General features: G+C 37.5%; 1 pseudogene; it reads right to left on the bottom strand.

Annotated features, from left to right (window-relative positions):
• The window catches only part of LOC102951367, a 63538-nt pseudogene extending 38435 nt beyond the window's left edge, over positions 1–25103 (bottom strand).
• Between the last annotated feature and the right edge of the window lie 1409 nt (positions 25104–26512).

Raw genomic sequence — 26512 nt, 5'->3', positions numbered from 1 at the left:
CTCTCTCTCTCTTTTTCTCTCTCTCTCTCTCAAAAAAAAATTAAATAAAAAATAAATATAATTCAGTTACTTGACTTTGTAGTATAGTTCATTATGATGGGCTATTTTTGAATTTTTTATGTATTCTGTGTTTTTAAAGTGTTCAATGTGACCACATAGCCATTCACAATTATCAAATACAGGAACATAAGTCCAACCCAGAGTTTGATCAAAGAAGACTCTGAATTGATATGAAATTATCCTCCTACTCTCAGACACTGTGAATACTAAAAGCACATTGTGTATCACTGCATCTGTACCTCCAAAAAGATATAAGTAAATGTGCAAAAGAAAGAGAAAAGCCCAAGGAGGAAAAGAGGTAGCCAATCAGGTAAAAATAGAAAACCTTTCAATATGCAAGCTTATCATGTGAAAGGACAAGGTTAGACTCAGGCTCTATGTGTCAGAAGCTTCCATCCAGAATAACAAAAGCTGATGGGGCTGTTTAGCTACTGCTAGAAATTCTGAATTGCAATAGAGGGAGAGAAAAGCTTGAGAGTGTAAGTCGTTGCAAATAAAGTAAATATTATGTCAGAAAAAGGGAAGTAAGTTTTTATAATATCTGTGTAACACTTAGTACAACCGAAACATTTAGAAAAGTTTTTGGGTGATAGACACATAAAATTATTAAAAGGGATTACCTGTATGAAGTGACCCTAGACCCTGAAGTTAATACTGTGAAGAATGAGTTTTTGTTTCTCTAATGTGTCCTTCTGCTTCCAACTAGAAATAGAACCTAGGGCATATTTGCAGTGGCATTATCCTGATGTATTACTCCTATGTTTCCATTCATTTATTCCGCAATTATTTATTGGACATCTACCTTGTGTTGTTTGTTCATGGATGCAACAGGTGTAGACTGTGCATCTGTTTTATAGCCACGAATCAAGCTAACTGCTAACTGGGGCACAGACAGCTCTGGAACTTATGTCCTATTGAGGGTTATCGACATTTATCTACTAATCACACTGTTAATCATTTACTTAAAACTATAAAAGGTGCCACAAAGGAGAATTGGGCTCCCACAGAGAATCCAGCTATGTGGCCTAGGCTGGTCCATGAAGTCAGGACTTCCTGAGGAAGTGAAGCTGAAATCTGAATTAACCAGTCAATGAATGGTGAACTGGGGAGAACACAAGAGCATTCCAACTGGTCACGACCATGTTGAAATTGCCACATAAAGAACAGTATCCCTGGAGCACACAAAGGGAGAAACAAAGGATGGTGGCATGTGGGGCTGAGGAAATCAATCTGCAAAACTTCTTCAGACCCAGGAGGAAGTTTACCATTTATACTATGAGGAGAAGAAAGCCACCATTCCAGTCCAAGAGATGGCAAGATGCACAAGTGGTTACTATATTTCTTAGTATTGAGGGTGGGAAGATTAAAAAGAAAGGCTAGTATAGATTGAATATTTACAATGAATGGGGAACTCAACATGTTTTATTTATCTAATACACACATACACACACACAGACACACAAATTCCCCTTTTACCGAAAACTGAGATCCAATAATTTAATGTAGATCCTACTTTCTACAAAGTGGATATGATGTGATTTAACTCTGTTCTGCTTGACTGCAAGACGTGTGCTCTTTCCCTTTGTATCCTTTTTTTTAAAAAAATGTTTATTTTTGAGAGAGAGACAGAGAGTGAGTGGGGGAGGGGTATACAGAAAAGAATAAACAGAATCTGAAGCAGGCTCTAGGCTCTGAGCTGTCAGCACAGATCCTGATGCGGGGCTCAACCCCATGAACCATGAGATCATGACCTGAGCCAGTCGGACACCCAACGGACTGAGCCATCCAGGTGCCCCTCCCTTTGCATCCTTCTTGTACCCGTTCTTTCTTATTAAGAATTTCTACCATCTGTCTTCTCTCATTCTCTCTTCTTACTAAAGTAACTTCTTCACCCCACTTTCACACCAGCCACATTCCTCATAAAAAAAAAAGGGATTTGATCTACTTTGTTCACTGTCATATCCCCAACACTGAGATGAGTTTCTCATACATGTCGCATGTTCAACAAATAATTGTTGGATGAATTCCAACATTCTGTCCTCACCATCTGTCCTCCAATCCCCTAAGTGGTATTTGACACTTCCATGCTAATGATTTACAAGTACACATCATCACCCTAGCTCCTAACTGGAGCTCCAGATTGCTATTCCTGGACATCTTTTAACGTATTGCCAACACTTTGAGCTTAACAAATTTCTTTTCTTGCTCCAGCATCTTTATTTAATCTTTTCTCATTTAGTAAAAAATGAATCACCTTTTCCCCAGGAAACTTTTTTTTTCAAAGTTTATTTATTTTGAGAGAGAGAGCGTGCATGAGCGTAAGAATTGGGGAGGGGCAGAGAGACAGGGAGAGATAGAATCTCAACCAAGCTCTGTGCTAACAGCACAGAGCCTGCCTTGGGGCTTGATCTCAGGAACTGTGAGATCATGACACGAGATGAGATCAGGAGTCAGACTGAGCCACCCAGGCACCCCCCCCCACACCCCCAGGAAGTTAGTTTTAAAACATGAGCTATCCTCATGGCCTTGTTCCTTACTCTTCGTATCTCAATAACTCAGGAATCAAATGGGACTTCCCTACATCTAGCACACAAAAGTGAACGCAACCTGAACTCTTTTCTACCAGCTCACATAGGCAAACATCCCCAAACTCTTGTTTCCATTTCCTCAGGCCTTCCCAACTCTGTTGCTTCTTCTGCATGTGCCATCTTGGTTTTATCCTACACTGGATTATTCTCTTTGGAGCTCTTCAGTCACGAGAGTAATAAGAAGCCATAAAAAAGAAAGACTAACTCAGCATTTACACTGAGTGAGGCACTCAATATATTCTATTTATCTAATTCCAATCAACAAAACTCTCTTCAAATCAACAATCTTGTGAATACAGTAACTTTCCAGAGGATCATGGAGTGTCACATAGGAGAGACCATATCCAGCCTGCATTAGTTTCCATACCCTCTTGGCACTCTGTCTTCCAACTTGGGTTTTCCCCCAGCCCATGTGCTGGGTGTGGCAACCCTTCCCCCACATTCAGCTTCTGCTTCCCACATGTACTTGTCCTGCTTCTACTTGGTGAGAAGCCCCACCAGGCCAACATGCCTTGTCCTGGATTCCTGGAATCCCAATGAATGTCATTTTCCCCCATTTTGTTACATCTGCTTGATCACCAACTCCTTCTTATTCCTTCTCCATAATGTTCTTATATTTTCATTATCACTACATTTCCCTACTGATGTCCTTTAGAGAATCTCTTTCTGAATATTCCCACCCTTCCTAAGACTGTTCCCAGATTGTACCCTCTGTCATGTACACATTACTCTGTCTCTAAAACACAGATTTGCTCACATCATCTGCAACCTCAAGACTCATTAGCATAGTATTTCAGCCATTACACAGACTGACACCAACCTCTATTTCCATATCTCCAGCCTCCATGTCTCCTTCATGTGCTCTTTATGAAGCAAGATATCAGTCATCTCAACCTGTGGCCTTTCTCCTTAAAACCAACATATTCACTGTCTTTGTTCATTCTTCTCTCTCTTCCAAGAATATTTTCTGCTCTTTAATTCATACCCAGGTGCCATTATCCAATATTATTTATAGCCTTTTGAAAATGTTACTTTGGGGGCGCCTGGGTGGCTCATTTGGTTGAGCGGCCGACTTCGGCTCAGGTCACGATCTCGCAGTCTGTGAGTTCGAGCCCCGCATTGGGCTCTGTGCTGACACCTCGGAGCCTGGAGCCTGTTTCGGATTCTGTGTCTCCCTCTCTCTGACCCTCCCCGTTCATGCTCTGTCTCTCTCTGTCTCAAAAATAAATAAACGTTAAAAAAAATTAAAAAAAAAAAAGAAAATGTTACTTTGCTCTTTCACGAAACCTACGCTAAAGCTCAGTCCTTATGTGTTTTTTCATTATGATCACCTTGTAACTATTTCCATTATAATGTTCTTCACACCTACCTTAAAGTACCTTGTGCTTTAAAATTCACACTTGTATTTTCCTTACTACTTTTTAAGAGCTATGAAGCCACGAAAATTATCTTATTCCTTTTTTAATCACGATAGCTCTTAACACAAACTGAGTTCAATCATTTTCAATACTTTTTGATTAAAATGTACCAGAAATAATTTACTTGAATTCTGATAAGTGCCATAGGAATAGTTCTACTAATTTACTTACCTTTAGAAGCAGAATTGTTCTGCATGAAGCCAACTTCAAAGGTTAATTGTTGTGACTTTCATTTTGTTTCCGTCTCTTTCCTGACACCTGTGGGGGCCAGAGCCAGTGATGCAAAAGATGGGAAGTTGTGGCACAAATTTTTTGCAAAGTAGCTTCAGTTGAACACAATATCAGCTTCTTGGTGGTTAGAAACCTCAACTTGAAATGTTTCCCTGTAGCTCAGCCAATAATGTCAAAATGCAAAAGGCTGCTGGCACAATTGCAACTCATTACACCACAAATATAAATAGAAACACCCCAGGAGCATTTTTTCTGTGGTGGACAACTGTACTTCTACTTAACAAGAGTTTGTTCATTTTATTCAATTTGCTCTTGGTTCCCCATAGACAAGCATACTGTGTGTATCACATGTTCGCTGCTCATTGAATTGCATTTAAATTTTCAATTTCCTCTAAAACCTCATTTTACAGCCAGAACTTATAACCAACGGGAAATATTTTGCTCAGTTCTCCCTAACTCCTGTAGCTTTCTGGTTTTCCATTCACTGTGGGTTGAGTGGGTGATGAGTAGGTTTCAGATGCTTTGATTTGAGCTTTTAAAATTTTCGTCACTCTGAATCTTGAAGATCCCTACCAGGCAGGAGAGGCTTGGGTGGACTAAACACGTTACATTGATCTTCTATTTTGTCTTTTAGTGTTTTCCTTTAAGCTGGAGATTTTAAGATAGTTTAGACCACGTAGTCATTGTCACTTTCTGAGTATCCTAGGCTCCCACACTTTTAGATGTGTTACCAAGTGGCGGGAACACCACCAATTGCCAAAGGAGAGGCTGTACTCATTCAGGTTGTTGCTAACTTCTCTTTCTCCCCATCTTTCCCATATTAAAATGGGAGACTAAATGTCATTAACTTCTATGAAGATGACCGTTAAAACTTACACATATCTTTCCATTAACACTTTACACCAGTAAGTTTTTTGGTTTCGCTCCAAGTTGCATAATTGGGTAAGTGCAGGAGAATGCGTGAATTCTGCTTTGGGTTCTGTTCTATCTTCAGCCATCTGCATTAACAGATGTGATTCTCATTCTGATATATTAAAGGAAGGCAACACTCCAGAATAGCATATTAAGCAGTGGCATAAATAAAGTTTATAATTTCTTCCCCAAGTTGCTTGATGCTTAAAGCAAAAAATTGGTGTAACATGCAGTATATTCTCCCTTTCAGCTTCCACACTCAAAGTGTACTTGATATGGAGGTAAAAGGAGCATGCATCTGTCACAGTGTAAACTCCTTGGCGTTATCTTTCATAAGGCTCTGTATACATTATGGCTCTGATTTTTCTTTGCCCCAATATCAAGAGAATGTTAGCAGAACAAGACAGAACATCTGGATGGCTTATAAGATGAGGAATTGCTACTTCTCTCATCTTCTACAATAGGTAGCCATCACAGATACCTAAATGTGGGCATCAGGAAGATCAGCGTGGAAAATGATATATTGTGGGATGGCAGGCAAATCCTGTGAGAGTGTGTGTGTGTGTGTGTGTGTGTGTTGCTTGCAGCCTTTAGAAGAAAGAAACCTGTCTTTAGTTTCATCAACAGCTGAATACAGGCATCCCCTCACACACATACACATGCAAAGAGATCACCAGGTCGATTTATCAAAATGTGGATCATGATTTCCTTCATCAGACTTACCTTGTAATTTTGTTAAACATGCAGATTTCCAGATCTTGTGCTATACACACTGTATCAGAGTCTCTTGTTCTCTGTGATTGAGACTGGCTTAAAAATAATGCCAATCTCTTCCAAACTCTGGAATTTACACATTTCTTGCAGTTGATCAAAATATTAAAATACTTCTACGCTTTGTAGCCTGTTCCAGACTTCAAATGCCACATCTTCTTCCTTTCATTTGTTCTAGCTTTTTGTTTTAATTTGTTTTAATTTTCTTTTTCTGTCTTCAATGTTTTAAAACAGTTGGTTTCTACCTCCAGCATAGTCAATCTCCTACTAGAATATTCTGCATAAGTTATCTGTTGCAAGGAATGGTGGGTGGTGCATCTTGGGAAAAGTCTTGTGTGATACCAGCTCATTCTCACTCATGTGTCAGGCAGAATAGACACTCTGGAGGTGAAGGCTAGAGTTCACATCATTGATCCCCTGTTCACTTTATACATCTTTGAGCTTTCCTTTAAAAATATCATATACTCCAAGCTTTTAATAAAGTTGAAAGGAAAACTAAAAAATTTTATATGAAATAAAACTGACAAGATTTTAGATACTTATATGTCATAGTGCTCGATAGAAAACATTTTTATAAGACCATAAATAGAGAAATATAAATGGATCCAATACACATATTTATAGCTATGTCTGCTATACTGAAAATCCAAATAATTACTCTAGAAGTCAAGACACGTTCATCTTGCCACATCTGGGGGTCTTTCAGGAAAAAAAAAAATTAAAGTAGCTGCCAGAAAAGATTAAAAAATATATAACAAAAAAACAAAAGATGCCCACGGATTTTACTGACAGACTGTTTCCATTTAAGAGGAGTGAGATAACATGAGTTATTCAGGACCCACTAGAGTTCGGCATAAAGACTCTCCCTGGAGAAAAGGCATCATATCCAGTCCGGGGTGGGAAAGGGAAGGGTAACAATTTGTGGGAGGCTTTGAAGACAGAAGGCACTATGGAGAGGCAGCCCTTTGAGTTTTGTTGAAGAAAGGTATGGTCTCAGCACAAAATGCTTTCCCAGCCATTCTACTGGTAAGTCATTAATCCTCTGGATGCCTCCCCCAAATAGGGAGTATAAGAGCTATTGAAAATCCAATCCTGAATATACCAAGGAACACAAGCAATCTGTCTTCTTCCCATCTTAAAACACAGAAAACTAACATTTCTGGAGACATTCTGTAATGATCTTATAACTGAGATGGCAGCAGCTTCCAGGCCGTGAAATGGCCGTGAGCAAAGTCTCCAAGTTGAAAGGAAATTTGGGGTGTTGTTTATGATAACAACCAGGGTGAATAAATTTGTCAACACTCATTCACATATACACTTAAGACTTGTGAATTTGGCTGTATGTAATTATGCAGGATTTTTAAAAATTCTGTTGAATATTTTTGTAAAATTTTGATAAGCTGTTTTCAACAATTTTTATGAAAATACACAGGGACATTAGAGCACAAAGAGTCTTGGGGAAGAATTGAATTGGACAACTTACTCTATTAGATGGAAAACTTATTATAAAGATTTAGTAATTAAAATGACATAGCTTTGTGCAAAGAAATACAAACAGAAATGGAATGGAATAGAGACTTCATGGGGAGACCCACACATACAGAGATATTCAGTAGATAAAAGAGTGATTCTGCAGAAGAGTAGAGAAAAGAGAGGCTTAAACATAAATTGTGGGATTTTTGTTTAATCGCATATGTGTATGGAAAATAATGCATCTTAAATCCTAGTTCACATCATAAGCAAAAATACATTTCTGCCGGTTTGTAAAATTATATGTGAAAGGTAGAGTGATAAAACTTTCAGAAGATAGTATAAAATAATATCTGTGTAACCCCATGTTTGACAAAGATTTCTCTGTTAGAAAAGAAGACTGAATGAAAATAATAGCTAAAGAATCCAAATTATGAAGCAAGAACAAACTGAAGAATGAATCAACGGATAGCGAAAGGAAGAAAATACATAAGAGCCAAAATTAAGTATTCAAAAAAAAATCAATAGAGAAAAATAGCTCATATAAAAGTTGAAAACCAAATACAATAAACTTGTAGCAAGAATTATGAAAACAAGTCAGATAAGAGATACAGAGAAAAAGAGAAGCATCCTCCAAAGACTATTAAAAATGGAAGAAAGCTGTAAGTACAGACAGAGCAGAGATTAAAAATATAAATAAGGGGAGGGGGTCCCTGGGTGGCTCAGTTGGTTAAGCATCTGACTTCCACTCAGGTTATGATCTAACAGCTCATGAGGTTGAGCCCCGTGTCAGTCTCTGTGCTGACAGCTCACAGCCTGGAGCCTGCTTCAGATTCTATGTCTCCATCTTTCTCTCTGCCCCTCCTTGGCTGGTGCTCTGTCTCCCTCTCTCTCTCTCAAAAAAAACCAAAACAAATATATATATATATATATATATATATATATATATATATATATATATATATAATATACATAATATGTTAATATATATAAATATATATTTAATATATAATATATACATAATATATTTATATATATAAGTGTATATATATATATATATATATATATATATAAGCGAGGGGTTTCTGGGTGGCTCAGTCAGTCGAGTGACTGGCTTTTAATTTTGGCTCAGGTCATGATCTCACAGTTCATTTGATTAACACCCATGTCTAGGATTCTCTCACTCTCTCTCTCTCTTTCTCTCTCTTTCTCTCTGCAACCCCCAACTCATGCTCTCTTGCTCTCTCAAAATTAAATAAATAAATAAATAAATAAATAAATAAATAAATCTAAATTATTTAGAATTTAATATAAGCAAAAAATTGCCCACAAACACAAAGGTTTAGATAAAATGAACTAATTTTTAGAAAACTATGAATCACTAACTGTGACCAAGAAGAAATAGGCCCAGAGAATTTTCTCTGTAAGTTCTACCATGTATACAAAATCTCATGAATTCTGCCTTATAGTCAAGGAGGAGATAATTCAATAAGTGGATAAATTTCATTGTAAAAACAGTAAGTGATGAAAAAATCCTCAGATAATTGTGTGAGTCTAAGTTACCCTCAGTAACAAAATCAAGCAAAGATGTTAATGAGAAAGGAATATTCTTGGTCAAGCTCACTCCTGAATATAGACACAAACACTCCAAGCAAAGCATGTAACATTGTGTGTCAACTGTACTTTAATAAACAAACAAACAAACAAAGCCAATAAAAAGGAGAGGTGCATTTAAAAAACTTTAAATATAATATATCCAAGTGGATTTATTCCTTAGATATAAAATTGCTTACCATAGTTGAAAGTGCATTAGAGTAATTTTTCAAATTAACATGTTGAAAAAGGAAACCACATGATCATCTAAATAAATGCAAAAAGGAAACCAGGAATAGAAGGTAACTTTCTCAAATTTCTATGACATCCTTCATCTCCTCTTAGTTCAGCACGTAAGGCCACTCCTGTAGCCTCCCTCACACCTGGATGGGATCATGTGACAGAATTCTGGACATGAGATTGGAAGAGGAAGAGATGTGCATGATTTTCATGCTTGGACCATAAACTCTCTCTCATGGTTTATGCACTTTCTCTGTCGCCTACTAAGCTGACTGGACTCTTGAGGGCTAAGACCCACAAGATGGAAGTTACTGAATGACTACCTGTAGCAAAGTGCCCACCACCACAAGTCACAAACAGAACTGGCTGTGACCAGAGCAACAAATATCCTCCTGTGCTTACACTCATTAATTTTTGAAGTTGTTTGTTTGAGCAGCCAAGGTTATCCTGACTGATACACTTGATAAAAAATAAAGAACATCCTACTGTATGCGAATGTTAGAGGTCATGGTCAGCACAATAAAACAAGAAAAAGAAACAAGGAGGTATAGAAATTAGAAAGGAACAGTAGATTTTTAGTCACAAAATATAATATTCTCTACATAGTATATTCAGTCAACTTCATCAACAAATAACAAAAATAAATAAGAATAGTTTAGGAGATTTGCCAGATATAAGATCAATACAGAAAAGTTTACCGCCTTCATTGCACCTGTATACACCAACAATAAATTCCTCAATTCTGAATTTAAAAAAAAGATTCCATATATTGTTGGAACAAAATATATGGAACCTAAAAGTAAATGTGAAAAATGATAGCATGTATCAAAAAAACCTAATTAAAGGTATTTTAAACCTCTAAGTAAATAAAAAATATATACACTGTTCTTAGTTGTGGAAATGCAGTATTGAAAAATGTTGATTTTACCCCAATTATCTGCAGACTCAAAGAAACCCTCAATAAAATTTCAACCTGATTTTAATGGAACTTGAAAAGTCAAAGTCTAAAATGTATATAGAATACAAAGGGGTCGTAAATAGCTGGTACATCCCTGGATAAAAATAACCATGCCTCGGGAATTGCCTTGAAGAATATCACTTCACTTTAAACCTGTAGTAGCAGAGGGGTACCTGGGTGGCTCAGTCAGTTAAGCCTCTGACTCTTGGTTTTGATTCAGGTCATGATCTCATGGTTCCTTAGTTTGAGCCCTGTGTAGGGCTCCACACTGAGAGTATGGAACTCCCCCACCCCCGACCTCTGGCCCTCCCTGGGTCTCTCTCTCTCTCTCTCTTTCCCTCTCTCTCAAAATACATAAATAAACTTTAAAAAATAAAATAAAACTGTAGTAATGGGTAAAGTGTGGTAGTGGCATATAAATAGACTAGAAGATCAATGAAACTGAAAATAGCCTAGAAACAGAAAATCATGTATATGTAAATACAGCCAAAATTGCAGATCATTGGGTGTAGCATACACTTTATATCACACATCACACCACACACACACACACACACACACACACACACACTCCACATGTAATAAAGACTTAAAAGTGAAAAGAAAAACATGAAATGTAAAAACTTTTGGGAGGAAATCTAAGTTTTGGAGTTTATGCTTAAAAAAAACACAAATTGTGAAGGAAGAGTTTGAAATCTTCAACCTTATGAAATATGACAAATTCTGTTTATCAAAGATGCATAAATAAATGCCACAACTATAAGAAAATATTTGGAAAATGCAAACCTGACAAACGATGAGTCTCTAGGACTTTTTAAAAATTCTATAAATTAAAAAACAGTCAACCTACATAAACGTGGACACAAGATGTGGACAAAGATTTTCAGAGAAGAGAAAACATGAATAAAGATATAAATGTACTTATCTACTTTATTATTCACCAGGAAAATGCTGACTAAAAAAAACAATGATTTAACACTTTTCCATTTTGACAAAAAATAAATAAGAAGTCTGCCGAAACACACAAAGAAAAGGAACTCACATCCAATTCTGGAAGAAACTAAGAATTTGTAACAAATGATTTCAAAAACAATTTAATATTACCTAATACAGCTAAACATGCACATGCCCTGTAGCACAGCAAGGCACAGTAAGAGCACTGATTATAATGAAACGCACACACAAATGGAAAACACCTACTGTTCTGTAAAGGTGGCTGGACAAGTAAGTTGGGGCTGTTCCTATAACAGGATATCCTACAGCTGTGAAAATGAATAATCTTTAGCTATGTCTACAGAGCCAACTCTCAACAGTATTGTGTTATGCAAAAATTGCAATGCGCACAGTGATGTTCTGTTTGTGCACATTTCAAAAAAAAGGGCAGAGCTAGAAAAATAAATGTAAGTACATATGTGATAAAAATATAATGAAATGAAGACAATTATTAAAACAAAAGTAAGGTTAGTGGTTGGTTACCTTGGTTACCTCTGGGTGGGATGGAAGGGCATGTGATTGGGGAATTTACCTACATTGGTAGATTTAAGTGGATGCCTCAAAGATGCTGGTAATGTTCTAAAGCAGAATAGGATTCATATTATTAACATTCTTTAAAATTATGCCTATTCTCTGGATATATTTTTGTATTATGTATTTTATTACTAAAAATGTTAATGCAGGGAGGGGGAGTCAAGATGGCAGAGAAATAGGGACACCAGAATTTCCCTCTTCCCTCAAACACAGTAGCATTGAGGCCAGAACACTTGGAATTCCAGGAATCCAGGCTACAGACTGGGGCCATGTGGAGACAGTTTGGCAGGACAGAGGTGTGTGTTTTTGAACTGGGAGAGATAAAACAGGCAACCCCTTGAGTAGAGAAACAAAACGAAGCAAAAGAGAGGCTGTGGAAGTGTGGGATTGTATTTGGATAAGAGAAATACCTCTATGGACCATGGTCCGGAAAACCAGGACTATGAAGAAAGCCAGTTTCTACTTTGCAAACAGTCTTAGGGGGTTGGATCAGAGATTTCAGGGTTTGGGGACTATCTACCAACTGGAGCCAGAGCCCCTACAGGTGTGTGTGCCTGGGGGGAAAGGGGAGTCAACCCCATGTTTTGTAGGATCCTGAGGGCGCCCTGGGAGAAAGCTGTTCCCTCCCTCAAGTACTGTGGGAAAAGGGCTTATTTACCCCCAAAGGACAAAAGAACCTATAGGTGCCAGCCAGAGGCCCTTTGTCTATTGGGTGGGGTGGCACTATTCCAGAACTGGGTCCAGCTGATTGGGATCCTTTAAGACATTGGGTTTTGAATCCCAGTCAACAGCTGGGGAGGTGCGGGAGACAGTGGATCAGGACACAGTGGCCCACCTGTGCTGCTCTGTCAGGGCAGCCTGAACAGTGAGGTTTTAGACACCTGGTCTGGGGAAACAAGATTAAGGTGTCGCCATTTTCCTTCCCATGACCAACATGGTGGGGCTTCAGGGAACAGCACCCAGTGGAGGTGGACCCACTTACACCAAGCCCCACCCTTGCAAGCCTAGTAACTGCTTATCTACCAGAGTGAGATTGACACTCACCTAACCAGTGGGCCCCTCCTCCAGACCAGACCATTTCCAAGACACCAACAGACAATTGTCCTGCAGTTTTGTATATTAGTCTGTTTTTTTCTTTTTTCTTTTTAAATTAATATTACTATTATTTTCTTTTTTTTTTCTTTCCTTCTATTCTCTTTTCCCTGCTTTATCTTTCTACTCTCCTCTTTTATTCTACTCTCCTCATTTATTCCTCCCCTCAAATCAGCCTTAGAGTTTCGGATTTGATCTTTGGGCAATTCTTATTATATATATTATTTTCTTTTTCTTTTTTTCTCTTTTCTTGTTGTTTGTTTAATCAGGCAGTTTTACTCTTCTTTTTATACCTTTTCTGCATCCCCTTCTTTTTTTTCCTCTGTTTCTTTCTAGATTAAGCCGTATAGTTTCTTTGATTCTTTGCCTGGTCTCTTTTTCTGCCCCTATCATTTCTCTCTTTGTTTGGGATAAGGTTTTTCCCCCACTCTTCTCCTCTTTTCCAGGGTGATTTCAAGGAACAAATCAAAACATCCCTGGTGGATGGTCCAATCCACCACCATGAGTAGTGAGACGAAAATGCCGAGACACGGCAACAGAGTGCATGTTACACACTCCAAAAACTTCCTGAAGTGCCAGGCCCTGAACTGAGTATGACCAATTTTTAATATAGTAGCACCTGCAGGTGCAGGACACACACCAAGCTATTAAAACATGTAAAGGACAGAAAACTCTCCAAAATGATGAAACAGAAGATTTCTCCTTAAAAGAAATTCCAGGAAAAATGACAGCCAGAGAATAGTTCAAAACAGATGTAAACATTGTATCTGATCAAGAATTTAGAGTAATAGTCACAAGACTAATAGCTTGGCTTGAAAAAGCGTAGAAGATAGCAAAGAATCTATTGCTGCAGAGATCAGGGACCTAAGAAAGAGTCACTATGAATTAAGAAACACTGTAAATGAGATGCGAAATAAACTAGATGCAGTGACAGCAAGGATGAAAGAAGCAGAGGAGAGAATAGGTGAAATAGAAGATAAAATTATGGAAAATGAGCTAAGAAAAGGAGAGAAAGGAAATTACTAGACCACAACGAGAGAATTAGAGACTAAGTGATTCAATGAAACAAAATAATATCCATATCATAGGAGTTCTAGAAGAAGGAGAGAGAGAGAAAGGAGCAGAAGGTTTACTTGAACAAATTATAGCTGAGAACTTTGCTAATCTGGGGAAGGAAAGAGGCATCCAAGTCCAGGAGGCACAGAGAACTCCCTTCAAAAACAATAAAAACAGGCTGACACCCAACATATCACAGTGAAACTGGCAAAATACAAAAAGATAAAGAGAGAATTCTGAAAGCAGCTAAAGACAAACAGTCCTTAAACTATAGGGTAGACACATAAGGTTAGTAGCAGACCTGTCCACCGAAACTTGGCAGGCCAGCAAGAAGTGGCAGGCAATATTCAATACACTGAATAGGAAAAATATGCAGCCAAGAATTCTTTATCCAGCAAGGTTGTCATTTCGAATAGGAGGAGAGATAAAGGCTTTCCCAGACAAACAAAAACTAAAGGACTTCATGACCACTAAACCAGCCCTGCAGGAGATCCTAAGGGGGACTCTGTGAATGGAGAGCAGCAAAGACTACAAAAGACCAGAGACATCACCATAAACATGAAACCTACAGATAACATAATGACACTAAACCCATATCTTTCAATAATTACTCTGAATGTAAATGGACTAAATGCCCCAATCAAAAGACACAGGGTATCAGAATGGATAAAAAACCAAGATCCATCTATATACTGCCTACAAGAGACTCATTTTAGACCTGAGGACACTTGCAGATTGAAAGTGAAGGTATGGTTCTCCATCTATAATGCTATGGGAAGTCAAAAGAAAGTCAAAGTAGCCATACTTATATCAGACAAATTAGATTTTAAAATGAAGACTGTAACAAGAGATGAATAAGGTCATTATATCATAATTGAGGCATCCATCCATCAAGAAAAGCTAGCAATTGTAAATGTTTATGCCCCCAATGTGAAACAACCAAATATATAAATCAATTAATCACAAACATAAATAAATGTATAAATAACAAAACTGTGATTGTAGGAGACTTTACTATCCCACTTACAACAATGCACACATCATCTATGCAGGAAATCAGTAAGAAAACAATGGCTCTGAATGATACATTGGACCAGTTGGACTTAACAGATATATTCATTTCTTTTCACCCAAAAGCAGCAGAATACACATTCTTCTCAAGTGCACATGGAATGTCCTCCAAAACAGATCACATACTGGATCATGAAATGGCTCTCAACAAATATAAAAGGATTGAGATCATACCATGCATATTTTCAGATCACAATGCTATGAAACATGAAATAAAATGCATGGAGGTTAAAGAACATCCTACTAAAGAATGAATGGGTCAGGGGCACCTGGGTGGCTCAGTCAGTTGTGCATCTGACTTCAGCTCAGGTCATGATTTTGCAGTTTGTGAGTTTGAGCCCCGTGTCAGGCTCTGTGCTCATAGCTGGGAGCCTGGAGCCTGCTTCAGATTCTGTGTCTCCCTCTCTCTGCCTCTCCCCAGCTTGTGTTCTGTCTCTCTCTGTCTCTCAAAAATGAATCGATGTAAAAAAATTTTTTTAGAAAAAAGAATGAATGGGTCAACCAGGAAATTAAAGAAGAACCTAAAAAATATATGGAAGCAAGTGAAAATGAAAACATGAGAGTCCAAACCCTTTGGGATCCAGCAAAGGAGCAAAGGCAATCCTAAAAGGAAAATACATTACAAAACAAGCCTATCTCAAGAAGCAGGAAAAATCCCAAATACAGAATCTAACCTCACAGGTAAAGGAATGAGAAACAGAGCAGCAAAGAAACCCCAAAGCCAGCAGAAGAAGAGAAATAATAAAGATTGCAGGAGAAATAAACAATATAGAATCCCAAAAAGAAAACAAAACAAAACAAACAAAACAAACAAACAAAAACCCAGTAGAACAGATTAAGGAATCTAAGAGCTGATTTTTTGAAAGAATAAACAAAATTGATAAACCCCTCACCAGACTTCACAAAAAGAAAAGAGAGAGGACCCAAATACATAAAATCATGAATGAAGGGGAGAAATCACAAACACCACCACAGAAATACAAATAATTATTACAGAATACTATGAAAATTATGTTCTCCAACAAAATGGACAAGCTGGAAGAAATGGACAAATACCTAGATACCCACACACTACTAAAACTTAAAAGGGAAGAAATAAAAAAACTTGAACAGGCCCATAACCAGCAAAGAAATTGAATCGGTTATCAAAAATCTCCCAACAAATAGTCCTGGGCCAGATGGCTTCCCAGGGGACTTCTATCAGACATTTAAAGCAGAGTTAATGCCTATTCTTTTCAAGCTGTTCCAAAAAAATAGAAATCGAAGGAAAGCTTCCAGACTCATTTTATGAAGCCAGCATTACCTTGATTCCCAAACCAGACAAAGACTCCACTAAAAAGAACTACAGACCAATATGTCTGATGAACATAGATGTGAAAATTGTCAACAAGATACTAGCAAATTGAATTCAACAGTATATTGAAAGAATTATTCACCATGTTCAAGCAGGATTTATTCCTGCAATGTAGGGCTGGTTCAATATTTGCAAATCAATCAATGTGATACATCACATTAATAGAAGAAGGGATAAAAATGATCCTGTCAATAGATACAGAAAAAGCATTTGACAAAATACAGCATCTTTTATTTTTTTTTAACGTTTATTTATTTTCTTGAGACAGAGACAGAGCATGAATGGGGGAGGGTCAGAGAGACAGGGAGACACAGAATCTGAAACAGGCTCCAGGCTCTGAGCTGTCAGCACAGAGCCTGATGCAGGGCTTGAACTCATGGACCGCGAGATCACGACCTGAACTGAAGTCGGACGCTTAACCAACTGAGCCACCCAGGCGCCCCTACGGCAACTTTTTTTAATAAAAACCAACATACCTTAAGATCATAAAAGCCATATATGTAAGGCCCACAGCTAATATAGTCCTCAATAGGGAAAAACTGAGAGGTTTCCCCCTGAGATCAGGAACACAACAGGGTGTCCACTCTCACCACTGTTGTTTAACATAGTGTTGGAAGTCTTAGACTCAGCAATCAGACAAAAGGAAATAAGTGCATCCAAATTGGCAAAGAATAATTCAAATATTCCCTTTTCACAAATGACATGATACTCTACATGGAAAACCTGAAAGACTCCACCAAAAAGCTACTAAAACTGATCCATGAATTTAGCAAAGTTTCAGGGTACAAAATCAATGTACAGAAATCAGTTGCATTTCTATATACCAATAATGAAGCAACAGAAAGAGAGATCAAGGAATCAATCCCATTTACAATTGCACCAAGAACAATAGAATACTTAGGAGCTAACCTAACCAAAGAGGTAAAATATCTGTACACTGAAAACTATAGAAAGCTTAAGAAAAAAAATGAAGACACTAAGAAATGGAAAAACATTCCATGCTCATGGATAGGAAAAACAAATATTGTTAAAATGTCGATACTACCCACAGCAATCTACACATTCAACGCAATCCCAATCAAAATAACACTAGCATTCTTCTCAGAGCTAGAACAAACAATCCTAAAATTTGTATGGAACCACAAAAGAATGAAATCCTGCCATTTGTAACACATGGATAGAACTGGAGGGTATTATGCTAAGTGAAATAAGTCAGTCATATGTTTTGACTCATATGTGTAACTTGAGAAACTTAACAGAAGACCATGGGGGAAGGGAAAGAAAAAAAAATACAGAGAAGGAAGCCAATCATAAGAGACTCTTAAATACAGACAACAAACTGAGGGTTGATGGGGATGGGGAAAATGGGTGATGAGCATTGAAGAGGGCCCTTGCTTGGATGAGTACTGGGTGCTGTATGTAAGTGATGAATCACAGGAATCTACTCCCAAAGCCAATAGCACACTGTATACACTGTATGTTAGTTAACTTGACAATAAATTTGTAGGTAAATAGATAGATGATAGATAGAGAGATAGATTATATATATATATATATATATATAATTTCTATAAATTTATGTACATTGATTAAATATATATATACGCAAATAAAGGCTCAAAGTGTATGGAATAAAACTGTTATTCCATTGCTATCCCCAGGATTTCTCTCTTTATGTAAATGGAAACTCCAATTTTATTTATAAGTGGTAATTAATTACACAAACTAAAACAAATTTAAAGGATTTTTAGACTGGATTTTATTTTACTTTAACTTCTATGTACTTGAGTGTATAACTGGAAATGGCAAGCAGTAGTCACAAACATATGCTTTAGGCTCACGTTGACATTCAATAAAGCATATTTCTTGATTTCTACCAAACAAACCTTTTCAAGCTTCTATTTTTGACAGGTGCTATGCAGAATATTGCTGGGTTTCTACATCATTTTCATGTAGCCTGTAATCATTGTGTGTCTAAATTTTTCCAGCCTGCTTAAAATATTCTTACAACCCTCACCTTTCAGAGACACATTAAATAAGGCCAGTCTCTGAATGTGGCCCAGGAGGGAAGAATTACCCATAATTTCTGGCAATTGTGTGATTCTTTTCAGATTGTACAGATTGGAAATGTTACAGTAACCACCCCAGGACTGAGTGCTGGGGGGGGGAGGGGGCGGATATTCCACAGCTTATTGATTTGCTTAATTTCTCTTATGTCTGGAAGCCCCTACCTCATCCCTTGCTGTTTGCATTCTCCAGAAACACTGTTATGCCCTGTGCCTCTGTGTCCACTCTTCCTTTTCTTGAAATTCCCTCCCTTGGTGTTTTATTTATCCTTTTAAATGTGATTGGGTATCACCTCCAAAAATCCTTCCTTAGTAACCCTAAATACAGGCCAGTGGTCTTCAAAATGGACCTTGTACTAGCAGGACTATTAACAGGGAATCTGTTAGAAAAGCAAACTCTTGGGTCCAACCCCAGACCTACTAAATCAGGCATTCTGTTTAGCAGTGTGTTAGTGCTCTGGGTGATTCTGACATGCACCAACATTTGAGAATCCCTGGGTTAGACTGCCTCTTCGTTGTGTTTTTATGTGGGCTTCTACTCAGCTGTGTCACTATACATTCAACTTAGATTGAAACTCCACATTTGCTTGTCTGTCTTTCTACGTGAGATTCAGAGGTACACATTATGGCTTATTTACCTCAGTATCCACAGCAGTTCCCAGAAGATACTCAAGAAATGTTTGTTAAACTGTAAGAATTAAAGAGCGCCTGGGTGGCTCAGTCGGACAAAGCATCTGACTCCTGATTTCAGCTCAGGTCATGATCTCACAGTCGTGGGATTGAGCCCCACATGGGGTTCTGCACTGAACATGGAGCCTGCTTAGGATTCTTTCTCCCTCTCCCTCTGCCCCCTCCCCCACTAGCACTCTCTCTCAAAAATAAATCAACATTTTAAAAAAAGAGAAACCTTTTTAAAAAACCTGTAAGAATTAAAAGGTTTAACAATGGTAGTCAGAGACACAAAGATAAAACAAACTTTCAAAACACTGAGACTAACACCCATCCTTCTACCAGAACTACATCAAAGAACCTGCCTCTGAGAGGTGATGAGTCATCTTAGGAAAACTTCATCATTTGAAAAGAAATAAGTCAATGTGTGAATGTTGGTTCTAAAGCAAGGCATGCCTCTGTGTCCAGTTATAAATACAGCAGGAGTGATAATTCTGGACTCAAAGGAATCCATCCTAGCCAAAAGCCTTGATGGTGCTCAAGGATGTGGCAATGAGCCTAATCTTTTCCTTCTGTCACTTTTGAGGCCATAAGCATCTGTAAATCAAAAGTGTATAGCAAGGAAACCTTGCACTGAGAGCTGGAAGAGGGGAAGAGTGGGGTGTTATATAGATCTGGAGGCTGTATTGGCGTCATGACAGATAATGATTGAAAATAGCTGGATGGCCTGAAATTAGCTGGACATAGATGTGCAAATTATGAAAAGGCAATGTGTCAAGGTCTGGACAGGCCAGTACAAATCAGAAACATTCTAGAATCCCAGGATATCTGGAAAATTTAACAGTAGGTAAGAAGATCCTAGTTTCTAGGCCATCCATAAGTATTTTATAAACCTCTTTTGGAAGCAGAAAATCTGCCCATATTTAAGAGTTTCATGGGTAGGAACTGAGAACACCGGATGGAAGTTGTGGTTGGGGGCAGCAGAGAATCTCAGGCAGGGGTGAAGAAGGTGGTGAAAGAAAGAAAGAAAGAAAGAAAGAAAGAAAGAAAGAAAGAAAGGTAGAAAGGATGGAAGGAAGGAAGGATGGAAGGAAGGAAGGAGGGAAGGAAGGAAGGAAGGAAGAAAGTTAAAGACCAATTGATACCAATACCTCTGAATGTTAATCCTACCCCAGGAGGCAAATGTAGCCTGTAAGCAGTACTGAAATCTTAGCTCCTCAACAAGGGCATTGAGATTGACAAACCTAAAAGCAGACAGTGATTGCTATCTATTACAGCATAAGCTTAGTAGAAACAAGCATGGTTTTGCAGACCTAATATTGGAATGTATGTACTCCTTACTTTCTTTTTCCAACACATACTTAATGAAAAGCAGCTATGTAGTAGGTGTCACTGTGGCACTGAGGTCCAAATAACCAGGTTGGATGGAGCCACGGCCCCCAGAGAGCTCTCAGACAAGCAGACAGAAAGATGGGGGCCAGGCTTATGCTCATCAGACTCATTCATTCACTCCTCACTTCAAAACAGGCGAAGGCCCCCAGGTCTCCCGCCTCAACCCATGTTTTCTCAAATTCATGAGCTTGTAGAGACTCTGGGATTCATGCTCTTTTACACAAAACATTTCATATTGTTATTTTTTAAATTCGCTAAAAGCACAATTTCATACGAATTTAAACAGCACCTCATATTAGCAATTAGTGTTTGCTCCTTACTTATTCATTCCACAAGAGTGTAGAGAGAACTTATTATGTATCAGGCCCTGTGCCAGACACCAGAAATACAATGGCAGACAAGACAGGTGCAGCCTCTGCTCTGTCTCATGAATCCCCATCCCACAGAGACAAATGGCAGGTCGTGAAAAAGCTGAGAATATAGAGGAAAGAGGAAGAACACCTGATCTATGTAAGAAAAGAATGAGCGAGTCAGAAAAACTTCAGCAAAGAGATGATGTATGAGCTGAGTGATGATGAATGAGTCCCTGCTTACTGCAGACACCAGGGGCAGTGAGGAGCATGGGGAAGTATTCTTGAGCTGAGAAAAAAGAGGCTTATCAGAGAAAAAAAACACCTCCAGACAGACTGGCTGTGGCCTGAAGGACCCTGGTTGCTGGACAGCGACAGATGGACCAAAACCGTAAGAGACCAAATGAAAAGTCCCTTGCACTCCATGCCAGGAGTTTGACTTTGACTCTGTAAGCCAACAGGAGCCATTGAAAGGTCGAACAGAGAAATGATTCGGTTGGTTTGGATTTTGGATACATCCCTCAAGCATCGAAGGTCTTTAATGATGAAATTTTGAAGGCAGGCATTAGTTACAGACCTGAAGGTGATTTGGGGCTAAGAAGGAGGTTATGGGAGCTTTCTTTAGGTTCCTGATGCCTCAACATAATACTAATTTCTCCCCTCTCTGGCCTCAGGTAAGGGTAGCCATTCAGGTGTGGGCACACACAGCGAGCCCTGACTCGCTCCCTGACAACACCCTGATAGACTGAGGCTGGACCACAGACCAGCAGAGAGATAAGCAGAGGGCAGACTGTGAGAAGTGCTGCTTTGCAGGATGGAAAGGGAAATGTGTCTGCAAGACATCATATATCTCTCTGTATCCTGATACAGGATCTCTTCATCTCTCTGTCTGCTTATAACTTACCCATTTTTTTTCTAGTTTTATTGAGGTATAATTGACATCTAGCTCTGTGTAGGTTTAAGGTGTACTGCATGACTTTACGTACATATCCTATAAAATGATCACCACAGTAAGTTTGCTTAATATACAACTCCTTATACAGTTACAAAAGGAAAAAAAGAAGAAATATTTTTTCTTTGCAATGAGAACTTGGAGGCTCTGCTCTCTTAGCAACTTTCAAATATACCACATAGCAGTATTAACGATAGTCATCATGTTATACATTACATCCCCAGTACTTGTCTTATAACTGGAATCTGTACCTCTTGATCAACTGCATCCGATTCCACCAACTCTATCTTCTGTCTTTGGTAACCACAAATCTTATCTCTTTCACTATGAATTTGGTTTTTTTTCTTTCTTTAGATTACACATGTAAGTGAGATCATATGGTATTTGTCTTTCTCTGAGTTGTTGCACTTAGCATAATAACTACAAGGTCCATCCATGTTTATATACACATACACACACATACACATATTACACATATATATTACATATATATAGATTATATATATATAAATATATATATATATATATATATATATATAGAGAGAGAGAGAGAGAGAGAGAATAACGCATCTTGATAACACACCTTATTTGTCTCTGATTTCCTCCACCTGACAAACAAATACAGAGTCCATCAGGTTCACTGTTTTCAGTGCTGGTGAGTAGCCAATCCATCGTCTAATTTATATATCAGGAAGGTACAAAGTTCTGACAAAACTCATGCACGAACAACCTTTCAAAACCAGCTTTATAACTCCCAAAAGGCATATATATATATATATATATATATATATATATATATAAATTTTATATATAGATATTTTATTTTATAGATTTTAGATTTTATAGATTTATATATTTATAGATCTATAAATATCTATAAACATCTATCTATCTAGATATATAGATATATCTAGATAGATATATTTATCTAGATATATCTATATATCTAGTATTATAGATAAATATCTATAAACATCTATCTATCTAGATATATCTATATATCTAGATAAATAGATTTATATATATATCTAGATAGACAGATATATTTATAGATATATAAATATCTATAAGTATATATAAATATCTATATTTATAGATCTATAAAATCTATAAATCAGTAGATTTATAGATTATATAGATTTTATAGATTTATAGATTTTATATATAGATATTTTATTTTATATTTTATTTATTTTTATATATAGATATTTTATAGGCTCACAATGGTGCTTAAATTAGGGGCAACCTGAGTCTCAACAGAAAAAAAAAGATACAAACATGACATTAATATTCCTGACTTAACACCTTACTACTGACGGAAGCCCTGGTTTTCTTTCCTGTCAATTGATGTCCCAGCTATGTGGGTATTATTTAGGACGGCGAAGAGGTGAGTAGAGCCTTCCTGGAATCTCCCATGCTTAACACAGCAACAGGTGCTGACTCACTGGCTTAGATTACCCTTAAGTGCATTTGGAATTGCATGTATCACTTTGAATTTGTTTTTCACCAGAAATAAACACAAAAACAGTTTTTTCTGTTTAATCCTAGTCCTCTTCTGTTCAGTGAGACTAAGAAAACACAATGTCTCCACTACTCACATTTGCCACCATACATCCGTATTCAGGGCCCTGAACCACCAATTATCAGCATGCTGGGAAAAGAAGAAAGCAATGTTTTGGAGAAATTATTTCATAGGTTTATTTATACAAAAAGACCAAGAAAAATTTTATTGTAAGTTTAGAATAACTTAGTGATATGCAAAGTCATTTCCCAATGAATAGTGGTATGATTAAGTCAGGAATTAGAAGTTATTTACAGCAATTTCCCAGAAAGAATAAGTAATCCTTTAGACAAAAAAGATTCTATGGTCTTACATGTACAAAAGCACTTACATTTCTTGATTCTATAGACCAGTAAGAATGAAGCAGATGAAATATTTCCATCTGCAACCAAAGGAGTGGTATCGAAAAATAATTTACCGGTTCTGGTATAGTCAAGCAAGACTAAATAATATATGGTTGTAATAATAGATTATCTAGCACTATAATGTTTCAAGAGGAATTATGTAATTACAGAGCCTATGATTTCTAATATATGGTAACATTCTTAAGGTACAACTGTTCTATCAGTATATTAATGGTGAATCTAAAAATCAAAGAATGTGAAATAATTGATTTAGAACACCCACATAACCCTTTCAAACTTCTAAAATATAAGTGCATCTGTGCCTTTTGTGAAATAGGTAGTTTTATTAAATATCTCTCCTCTGAAGATAGACCTGGACCCAACAAAACCAACTTCAAAGATGAAACTTGTTGACAATTTGGGTGGAGAGGATGTTTCCTCTTTCACAAATCACGATTTTGCCAAATGTCTATAAGCTTCTATTTCTTCCCCTCAAGGCTCCTAGCTGAGATGAATTGTTTTGTTCTGTCTTGTTTCTGAAATCATAGAGCAGCGCTATTGGAAAGGATATTCAATGTGAGGTCAGATAACCTAAACCTCATAGTCCTTGTACGACTTTTTACAACTTTAAAATGGCCTCAATTTCTAATTAATAAAAATACTTGCCTCCCAGAAGTTTTACAAGGCTTAAATAAAAGATTAGGTAAGGAAATGCTTAGTAATGTGAAAGACTGCACACATTAGTATCATCATAATCGGCAATAGACACTGAAACGTTGATCATAATATATTAATAGTTCATTAGAGTGGAAAAGATCAGGGGATAGAGGAAGATGATATTTTCCATAAAATACTGAAAGGTCAGTGAACTACCTGAGAAACAGACATGGAATAACAAGTGTTCTGCAACCTCATCTTTTTTGTTCCAACAGTCAAAAATAACTTATTGTCAGATTTTACACTTTTGCAGAAATTGAAGACTATTCATTTAGCACTGGGGTCCATAGAGCCCCCAAAACAAAATCTAATGATACTGTTAGGTAGAATAAATGCATGTAGCTAATCTCAGTCATCCAAGGATATAGACGGTTGGAGACTGGGATAGCCAGAGAAGAGAGAGGGACCTCTAAATCAGAACCTAGAATCTCTGTCTGTACAGATATACATAAGTTGTTATTTGCTGAATTTTTACTTTAGTGAGCACTGTTTAGACCTAATACCTAAAAAAATGATAAAGAAAAGACATTCAGAAAATATAGTAATCTTTTTTGTTTTAGTTGCTGTTTTTGCCTCCTGAGGCTGATTTTTGTAAACCACATTTCCCCCACTTTTAGCCCACAAACACAGATGAGACTGAGTCAGCCCTCACCTCCTGGCGGAGAGCACGCTGCACAGGCTGAAGCCAATCAGAGTATTTTTCCAATCCATGGTTTCCGGTTCAGTGATGAACTTGTTTCCCAACGGATTCAGTAATATGCAATGAAATTTACAAAGAAGCTTCTAGAGAAGAGTAACTTAGCTACTCATATTTAGTATAGAGCTGCTGAGGGCTTTTGCTTCCAAAATGGGAAAATGGTCTCTGAATGAGAATAATGAATAAAGAGAATAAGGAACACAGAGTTGAGTCAGCAAGACAGATGCCAGGAAGGGGAAGAGAGGAAAGTGAATTCTGCAACAGACTGTTCCTGAGACCTGTCCTTACCCTGGGAATCTTCAGGTAAGCTCCCCTTGCTTAAGCCAGTTTGCACTGGGTTTTCTTTGACTTGCAACTGAAAAGGGTTTAAATGATAGAGTAATGGAAAATTACAAAAGCCAGCGAGTCATGAATAATCAAAAATCACAGATTTAGTAAAGATCAAAAATTAATCACCTGCCATCAAAAGCCCCTCACACAGACAGGCAAAGCTGCGGTCAGAAATGGTTACCCATGGCAAGTTAGAGGAGAAATCGCATACCCGGAATCCGAGTAGGCAGATGCCCAGAAACTAAACAAACAAGTGAATGAAAACCAGATAAATTTTATCACCAATGGACAAGACTGACCCAGAGTAGTAGTTCAATAAGTATTTTTTAATAATTTTTATTAAGGATAAAACATGTGATCAGAATATATTTTTTCATATGAATCAAAGAGGCATGAAAAAATTAAATAATATAAAAAAAGAAGTGCAACTTGAAAAACAATACTAAAGGCTATCATTGACCGTTTACTATGTCAGAAATGATCCCCTTTGTTTCTTATACATCTCATGTTATCTTCACTAAATTTCCATGAGATAATGCTCTCACCTGCATTTTTAATAGATAAAGCCATACCACAAGAGTGGGCTTTGGAGAGAACACTGGTTCATAGAAACTGTTTCCACATTATTCTCATTTCTTCATTCTCTCCATCTATTAGAATTAGACACCCACACCCTTGGAGGGCTTTTCAGTGTCTCCATCACAGTGGAGATTATGGCTCTGAAGATGATTTGCTTTGGCCAGAGTGATAGCGGCCATTTTTGGATTGAGAATGTGTAAGAATCACGTGTCACTGCTCTCTCTCTCTTGCATTTCTGATGTCCACCGTGAGGAAAATATGTCCCAGGTCATGAAGGCATAAACCTGAACTCATCCAGAAGCCTGCAGTGCAGAGCTCAACCAAATCTTGCCTAAATCAACCAAACCACATGCACATCATGAGGAAAAATAAATGTTTATTGCTGCAAACCACTAAGATTTTGGAGATTATTTTTATCACAGTTTTTTTAAAGGACACTGATTCTGAAGAACACACTTATTCACAACAGAAAGTAACTAGACAAACCACTAATCCAAAGGCAAAGCCTGATTTG

Source organism: Panthera tigris, chromosome C1, assembly GCF_018350195.1.
Source record: "Panthera tigris isolate Pti1 chromosome C1, P.tigris_Pti1_mat1.1, whole genome shotgun sequence".
In the NCBI taxonomy this organism is placed as follows: domain Eukaryota; kingdom Metazoa; phylum Chordata; class Mammalia; order Carnivora; family Felidae; genus Panthera; species Panthera tigris.
Note: the sequence above shows the minus strand (reverse complement) of the source record. Positions and strands in the feature narration are given on the sequence as shown.